We start from the raw sequence: 6,347 nt of genomic DNA, 5'->3' as shown, positions 1-6,347 counted from the left end.
CTGCCCCTTATCCAACCCCTCGGCCCCAGCCCAGCACCCTTAACAGGCCACCGGAGCGCGCAGCCCTGCCCCCCAGAGCGCTGCTTTAACATGTTATATCCGAATTCGTGTTATATCGGGTTGCATTATATCAGGGTAGAGGTGTAGGTTATTAATTTCCTCCTCTCCACAATGACTTTCAGTGCAATAGATTTTTGGTTATAAATACAATCTTGTTTTAAAGTAGCTCGATTTCTGATTCAGTAGTGTAATGCCCTTCCCAGTTTCTCATCCTACTCAATTACTGGTATAGAAGGAACTATTCAGAGCATGGCCCATAGAGACTCTCACAACCATTTACATCTTAAAACCACACATACTGTATTCTGGGTCTTCAAAATTATCGCCATTTGAGCCTTGTTGGTGGCTTTGAAAACAAATTTTTCTTCTCCATATCCATATATTAGCTAAATAGCATTTTAAAGATCACTTTCAAATAATTATGAAAATAACAAGACTGAGATTGTGAATATTTTAAGTCTCACACTGGTCTCTCAGTATTCTGATAATTTTCTAGCATAGAGAATGCAAAACAAAATAAAAATAACCTCTACCAATGTACAAGTTAATGGAAGAAAAATAAGCTTAGTATTTTTTATATCACTCACACAATAGCTGTTAGAGGAATATAACTATTAGGGCTGTCAATTAATCGCAGTGAACTCACCCAATTAACTCCAAAAAATTAATTGTGATTAATATCAGTTTTAATCATACTGAAACAATAGAATACCAATTGAAATTTGCAAGGTATTTCATGCCAGATATGCTAAATATTCGTATGCTCCTTCAAAAGTGTCATGCAAATGCCTGTTCTCACTTTCAGGTGACATTGTAAACAAGAAGCAGCAGCATTATCTCCTGCAAATGTAAACAAACTTGTTTGTCTGAGCGATTGGCTGAACAAGAAGTAGGACTGAATGGACTTGCAGGCTCTAAAATTTTACATTGTTTTATTTTTGAATGCAGTTTTTTGTACATAATTCTATATTTGTAAATTAAATTTTCATGATAAAGAGATTGCATTACAGTATTTGTATTAGGTGAATTGAAAAATACTATTTCTTTTGGTTCTTTACAGTGCAAAGACTTGTAATCAAAAATAAATAAAGAGTAAGCCCTGTACCCTTTGTATTTTGTGTTGTAATTGAAATCAATATATTTTAAAATGTAGAAAACATCCAAAAATATTTAAATAAATGACATTCTATTATTAACAGGGCGATTAATCGCACGGTTAATCACTCGACAGCCCTAATAGCTCTATATTTTTTGTTCTTCTTTTCTCTATCTGCTGTCTGTTTATTTTCCTGTCTTTGGACTGTAAACTCTTCAGGGCCCTTCTTCTTTATTCACTGACTGGTATGTTTATTTATTTAATTTATTGGTAATAAATAATACTCCATCCTTTAAAAACAGAATTACTTTCTTACTACAATCCAGGCACAAAGTAAGCCAGTATGAAATATGAGAGCAGATTCTCTGGTGGTGTAAACTTTTGCTCCATTAAAATTAGTGAAGGTCAATGGAACCAGGACAATTTACACCAACTGTGGGCATGCCCCATCATTTTATTTCTTTTACAGCCCAACATGAGAGAATTAAAAGAGGCGCCTAAGTTACAGAAATAAAATTCCTTTAGAAAAATCCCTGTAGATGTTTTGGTCGTTGCAAATTCTGGTTGAAGCTTTGAATGTTTTTTTCAATTACGTTTATTGGCTTTCACAGTAGTGTGATTAGAAAGGCATTTTATTTTTTTATTTTATTTGTGGGAGGTGAAGTCTGTCACCTAACAAGAGTCAGCCCAAATGCATTTGCAAGGGCTGTGTTGTTTAAATTATAGATTGTGTTTGGAAATAACATGAAAAACAGTTTATAGATCTGAGCTTGCTTGTTAAACAGAGCTTCTCTGAATTTTTTTTGAAAGGCTCACATAGTTAAAGCAACAAGACAATTTCTAATTTGAGCTACACTGTAGTGATTCATGCTTTGTTCAGTAATAGGCATGAAGCTGAAGGGCAAATACACAACTAAGTGTGAATTATTTGAGTAATTCTCTGTAGACTCCACTGCTCAATAACTGAGTATGGTAGGAGTTATGCATCAGTGGACGAACACAAAGGAGTTTATGTATGGTACCAATATTTATAGCAGCTGTTACTGTGGCACCTTAGGTGCTTCAATTACAAAAATTAAAGATACAAATTACATGCTGCTTGAAGAAACAATTAAAGTAGAATCGGTCAATCAAATGCTAAACAAGATAAATGGACTTTACATTACACCCTGAAGGTTGTGAAATTCAAACCCTGGCAGACCACAGAGTGGAGCAGATTTCAAAGGCAACTGCTCTCAGAGATAGCCAAATCATTGGTTGCCCAGATGCTATTTAACTGCTACCGCAGAGTATAGGGTAAGAGGTAGTTTTTCAAATAACTGAATCTCAAGCTATTCAGAAGTTTCTTGCTGTCAAACATTCAGCCCACTTCATGTGTTTGGCCCTCATGACATATTCCAATTGTCAGAATTCTTCTACATTTTGAAGAAAACCTACTAAATGTGAACTGAGTGTAGTGGATAACTATGTCTTCCTGAGTCTAGAGACATCCTGAGGCTAGGTCCTCACTAGAAATGGTGATACAGTAGCATAGTTGCTGCTGTAGCACTGTAGTGTAGACCCTATAGCAATGGAAGAGGTTCTTTCATCAGCAGCAAATCCACCGCCCTGAGAGGTGGAAAATAGATTAATGGAAGAATTCTTCTATCAACCTAATGCTGTCTACAGTTAGGGCTTGTCTACATTACCACTGGATCGACGGGCAGTGATCAACAGGCAGTGATCGATCCAGCGGGGGTTGATTTATTGTGCCTAGTCTAGACGCGATAAATCGACCACCAAGTGCTCTCCCATCGACTTCGGTACTCCACCGTAGTGAGTTGACGGGGGAATGTCAGCAGTTGACTCACCGCAGTAAAGACACCGCTATGTTATTCATGTAACTGAAGTTGCGTAACTTAGATCGATCCTCCCGCCCGTAGTATAGAACAGACCTAAGGCTTAGGCTGGCTTAACTATGTAGCTCAGAAGTGTGAATTTTTCACATCCTTGAGTGATGTAGCTAGGTCAACTTAAATTTTAAACATAGACCAGGCCTGAAACAATGTCTCTAAGAGGTGTGAACTGTCCTGTTCAATTATTAGGGGTTACCTCTGAAACCCAGAGCTCTTCACTCCATCAGAGGGCTTTGTGGGAAGCCTTCACTGTTCCCACTCCATCATAGTTCTTCTGAGGTAGTGCTGGCAGGGAATACCACACAGAGTCCTTTGCTGAGTAGGATGGACTGTTGCTTGCCTGAAGACGAGGAAGCATTGGTTGGGAGTTGTGGAGGATGAAATCTACCTAGGGAAGAGTGGTGGGGCTCAGCAGATGGCTCTTGTGTGGGTGGCCCCATTACTACATAAAGGCCATATTCTACCCTTGAAGTTTGTACGATCTTCCCATTGATTTCCAATGGGTGTTCTTTGGTTTGAAGGAAGAATGTAATCCAAAATGTATACCTCATCTCCACAGACCCTAATTAAAAAATGGAATTCATTTGACACTCCAGTCTACATTGTAAATGCAGAGAACACAATGCCATCCACAGCCTCAGAAACAACTCTGACATAATAATCAAAAAGGCTGACAAAGGAGGTGCTGTCGTCATCATGAATAGGTTCAGAATATGAACAAGAGGCTGCTAGGCAGCTCTTCAACACCACTTTCTACAAGCCATTACTCTCTGATCCAACTGAGGATTACCAAAAGAAACTACAGCATTTGCTCAAGAAACTCCCTGAAAAAGCACAAGAACAAATCCGCACAGACACACCCCTGGAACCCCGACCTGGGGTATTCTATCTGCTACCCAAGATCCATAAACCTGGAAATCCTGGATGCCCCATCATCTCAGGCATTGGCACCCTGACAGCAGGATTGTCTGGCTATGCAGACTCCCTCCTCAGGCCCTACGCTACCAGCACTCCCAGCTATCTTCGAGACACCACTGACTTCCTGAGGAAACTACAATCCATCAGTGATCTTCCTGAAAACACCATCCTGGCCACTATGGATGTAGAAGCCCACTACACCAACATTCCACACAAAGATGGACTACAAGCTGTCAGGAACAGTATCCCCGATAATGTCACAGCAAACCTGGTGGCTGAACTTTGTGACTTTGTCCTTGCCCATAACTATTTCACATTTGGGGACAATGTATACCTTCAAAGCAGCGGCACTGCAATGGGTACCCGCATGGCCCCACAGTATGCCAACATTTGTATGACTGACTTAGAACAACGCTTCCTCAGCTCTCATCCCCTAATGCCCCTACTCTACTTGCACTATATTGATGACATCTTCATCATCCGGACCCATGGAAAAGAAGCCCTTGAGGAATTCCACCATGATTTCAACAATTTCCATCCCACCATCAACCTCAGCCTGGACCAGTCCACACAAGAGATCCACTTCCTGGACACTACGGTGCTAATAAGCGATGGTCACTTAAACACCGCCCTATACCAGAAACCTACTGACCGCTATTCCTACCTTCATGCCTCCAGCTTTCATCCAGACCACACCACACGATCCATTGTCTATAGCCAAGCTCTACGATACAACCGCATTTGCTCCAACCCCTAGACAAACACCTACAAGATCTCTATCAAGCATTCTTACCACTACAATACCCACCTGCTGAAGTGAAGAAACAGATTGACAGAGCCAGAAGAGTACCCAGAAGTCACATACTACAGGACAGGCCCAACAAAGAAAGTAACAGAATGCCACTAGCCATCACCTTCAGCCCCCAACTAAAACCTCTCCAACGCATCATCAAGGATCTACAAACAATCCTGAAGGATGACCCATCACACTCACAGATCTTGGGAAACAAGCCAGTCCTTGTTGACAGACAGCCCCCCAACCTGAAGCAAATACTCACCAGCAACCACACACTGCACAACAGAACCACTAACCCAGGAACCTATCCTTGCAACAAAGCCCGTTACCAGCTGTGTCCACATATCTATTCAGGAAACACCATCATAGGGCCTAATCACATCAGCCACAATATCAGAGGCTCATTCACCTGTACATCTACCAATGTGATATATGCCATCATGTGCCAGCAGTGCCCCTCTGCAATGTACATTGGTCAAACTGGACAGTCTCTACGTAAAAGAATAAATGGACACAAATCAGACTTCAAGAATTATAACATTCCAAAACCAGTTGGAGAACACTTCAATCTCTCTAGTCACTCGATTACAGACCTAAAAGTGGCAATACTTCAACAAAAAAACTTAAAAAACAGATTCCAATGAGAGACTGCTGAATTGGAATTAATTTGCAAACTGGATACAATTAACTTAGGCTTGAATAGAGACTGGGAGTGGATGGGTCATTACACAAAGTAAAACTATTTCCCCATGTTTAATCCCCCCTCCCCCTCACCCTCCGCCACTGTTCCTCAGACGTTCTTGTCAACTGCTGGAAATGGCCCACCTTGATTATCACTACAAAAGGTTCCCCCACCCCTCCGCCCCCGCTCTCCTGCTGGTAATAGCTCACCTTAAGTGATCACTCTCGTTACAGTGTGTATGGTAACACCCATTGTTTCATGTTCTCTGTGTATATAAATCTCCCCACTGTATTTTCCACAGTATGCATCCGATGAAGTGAGCTGTAGCTCGCGAAAACTTATACTCAAATAAATTTGTTAGTCTCTAAGGTGCCATAAGTACTCCTTTTCTTATTGAGAACCTAAGTGTATTTCAAGAATCATGGACGCCTTTGATATAGCCACCTTTTGCCAAAATAATTCAGCTGAGTTGTGCTATTGGTTCTGTTGCTGCTCCCAGACTCTCAGATACAATGAGGGTCCCTTTTATCATCTATAATGGCCAGAAGACTACATTTATTTCTGATTTAAATTGCAGCAAGGGAGATTTAAATTGGACATTAGGAAAAACTTCCTAGCTGTAAGGGTAGTTAAGCACTGGAACAAATGACCTAGAACAGATGTTCTCAAAGTGGGGAGTGCAGAATGTATTCTGGGGGGCCTGAGAAGCTTTAGGGGAAAAAAGCTTACTGTGCACATTCAGAGCTGGGCAGCGGGAGAGCAGTGGCTGCTGGATGGCTGCCCCGCTGCGAAGGCAGCACCACCGCCAGCAGTAGCACAGAAGTAAGGGTGGCAATACCATGCCATTCAGGGATAGCTTAAAAGATCAACCAGCAGCTTCATCTGATGCAGGATGCCTTC

This window comes from Caretta caretta, chromosome 6, assembly GCF_965140235.1.
Source record: "Caretta caretta isolate rCarCar2 chromosome 6, rCarCar1.hap1, whole genome shotgun sequence".
In the NCBI taxonomy this organism is placed as follows: Eukaryota; Metazoa; Chordata; order Testudines; family Cheloniidae; genus Caretta; species Caretta caretta.
The sequence above is the reverse complement of the archived record's forward strand: the minus strand, read 5'-3'. Positions refer to the sequence as shown.